Source organism: Mastigoproctus giganteus, chromosome 3 (assembly GCF_048544385.1).
Source record: "Mastigoproctus giganteus isolate SK-2022 chromosome 3, ASM4854438v1, whole genome shotgun sequence".
Classification (NCBI taxonomy): domain Eukaryota; kingdom Metazoa; phylum Arthropoda; class Arachnida; order Uropygi; family Thelyphonidae; genus Mastigoproctus; species Mastigoproctus giganteus.
The window spans coordinates 244233984-244236833 of record NC_143577.1 but is presented as its reverse complement, the minus strand read 5'-3'; the positions used below and the strand labels follow the sequence as shown (position 1 = coordinate 244236833).

The window sequence follows — 2850 nt, the reverse complement described above, 5'->3', positions numbered from 1 at the left end:
GTAGAACAGTTGGTATAATTACCATCCTTCCCACAAGGGGTGGAAAAGATATAACATACGGCGCAATATGGTCTAATTGCTGATGCGTAAAAACCCTATAACAACGAATCAATAATCAACCAACCAAAATCCAATATTTCCTGTTTCCAATCTTCTCAATTTCATAAAGTTAAAGCCAAAAACTGTTTAGCTGGTCTAGATGATAAATGTATACAGCTGTAACCAATACTTCTATTATTTTATGAAAGTTTTGGAATATCTGATAGTTGTTCATAGTAGGGGGTTTCTTGGGGCATCAGTGACTAAGGCTTTCTGTGGTCGACTTTCTGTTTGCTGGATGAAAAATACGAGTTTCCGGAAGAAAAAACTATGCTGCCCTAGCCTGAGACCGAATAACTCATCCACGCTGTGAAAAATTCCTCCCGTCATCGACAGGACTCGAACTCAAAGGTTTTCCGCTCGGTATGGGAAGGACGGTGATTCAAAAAAACTGTGCGACCCACGAGGGCCAGGTGTATCCAGTTTCTCTGTCTGTAATTTTGCGAGAGTCAGGATATTTCTTATAGCATTAGAATTCTGCCAAAGCAAAAGCTTTAAAAAAGGTCACTGCTGGAGGTAATGGGATTTCTTGATACTTGGTAATAGATCCTACGCTGACTTGGTAGTCAGCGTAGGATCTAAATGTTGGCAAGGTTTTTGAGAGACTGCTGCTCTCCCGCTTCCAACCCCAATATGAAGCGAAAGATTTGACATTCCCTTTTCAATTTGGATTAAAATCAGGGTTCACCACAGTTGATGCCCTATCTAAAACAGTAAGATGCAACTTATGTACTCGCAATCTTCATTAACTTCAAAGGAGCTTTCGACGCAGTGAGGTGGCCGGGCGTCCTCCAGAGTGCCAAAGTCTCTGACTGTACCTGGAATTTCTACGACTGCCTCAAAAGTTACTTTTCTAACCGCAAGGTGAGCATCAAAACAAAATATCACTGCATCACCCGACATTTAACCAGAGGCTGTCCCCAGGGCTCCATCCTGGGGACAGCCTCTTCATGGACTCAATGAAGTGTCGAAAAGGTGCCAGAGAATGTTGATTGATCCATGCTGACTCAAATGCTCTGCACAATTGTTGCAAATTGATGGTTGAAGGTCTCTAATCTGGAGGGATCCTTCCATCTCATCTTGCAGGCGTTCAATTGGATACGATCCGATTACTACGGACGCTACCACATTAGTGGAATTCACTTTCGTCTTCCAGGAACCTGTTCCATACAATGCTGGCTTTCTGACATGGATCATTATCCTGTTGGACGAATACATATGCAAATGGATATACTGCAGCCATGAAGGGTTGCATCTGGTCAGAAGCAATTTTCAGATAACCCGTGGCAATCAAATGTTGCTCCAATGATATAAATGTGCCAAATGTGCACCACGAAAATACTCCCCACACCATTACAGCGCTACCACTAGCCTCCATTGTTGCCGCCTAACAGGATGGGTCCATGGCCTCACGCTGTTTTCGCCATATTCTAACCCTTCTACCAGCATGAACCAGTAGGATTCAGGATTCATCAGAAGCAACGTTTTTCCAATTCTCTATTGTTCAATGTTGGTGTTCCTGCGCCCACCATAACTCTACCTTCTTTTTTTTTTTTTTTTTTTTTTTCAAATATTTTGAGGTTTCAATCTAAAGTAATCCTAATACTACCTTTTTTTTTTTTTTTTTTTAAACCATATTCTTTGAATTATAAACATTCGGTTATCTGTCTAGCTGAGATTTGAATTTCCCCATGCTGTCAGCCTCATACACCCATGGAGGCAGCTGATTCCAATAGATAAGTTTGCAAAAGCCAGGATTTCATAAATAAATAATAATACTAATATTAATTATTAAATTAATTAATAGTAAAAATAACTATCTTATTATTAATAATATTAATATTAAATAAATTCAGTGCTATATTTCTAAATAGACCATTATCACATTCGTGCCATCGATGAACATATTATTCGTAGAGGAGCACAAAAAAAAAACATTTCTCCACAAAAAAGGGGGACACTTAAAGGAGATTCTGTAACTATTTTAATTAAACTTTGTTGTATTCCAAACTGGTTTGCACTTTAACTGGATGACTCCATATATACCAATAAAAGATAAAAATCTAATTGGAGGTGCCGGGGATCGAACCCGGGGCCTTTCACATGCAAAGCGAACGCTCTACCACTGAGCTACACCCCCACAACGGTACACTTTCCAACTGTGAGGGTAATAACTACAAGAATATGCTTGGGTGGTTATAGTGATAAACTTGAACTTTTGCAATAACGTGGACTTTGGATCATGTTCTAGTCTAACAATCGACCGAAGAGTAGGTGTTTTAAGGGGTTACATACCCCAAAAATATCCACTTCATTTTATGTTTTCAAGGATCATAACAAGAATATAAAAAAATATGCCTGTCTGGATCCTTTGGTCCTTTCCCTCTGAGGCAATGAAAGCAAAACAACAAACTTATAAGTTGACTGTAGTTCGAGCCTCACGTGATTGCTAAATACGTTTAATAATTATATTCTTATTTTTGCTACTAACTGTAAACTTTTCTGACCTGCGCAGACGTGCTGTAACATAAACAGAACTTAGCAATAGTAAGTTTGGCTAAACTTTAGAACAGGGTGCCGCTGGGTGATTGCTCCTCCCCTCATCGCTTTACGATTCAGGAAAATGTCACGGAACGAACAAAAAGGTAAAACGGGAAAAGAAATTCCTACCCTCGGTGCTAATCTGTGGGGTTAGTTAAGAGCGAACCCAAACCTCCCCCCCCCCGTGTAGGTAGGTAGGAAACGAGTTTC

At 39.9% G+C, this 2850-nt stretch overlaps 1 non-coding gene across 1 annotated transcript; it reads right to left on the bottom strand.

The window, feature by feature from the left end:
- Nucleotides 1-2167: 2167 nt before the first annotated feature.
- On the bottom strand, nucleotides 2168-2239 carry TRNAA-UGC (transfer RNA alanine (anticodon UGC)). The gene has a single exon. It is a non-coding gene; the product is annotated as a tRNA-Ala (tRNA).
- Between the last annotated feature and the right edge of the window lie 611 nt (nucleotides 2240-2850).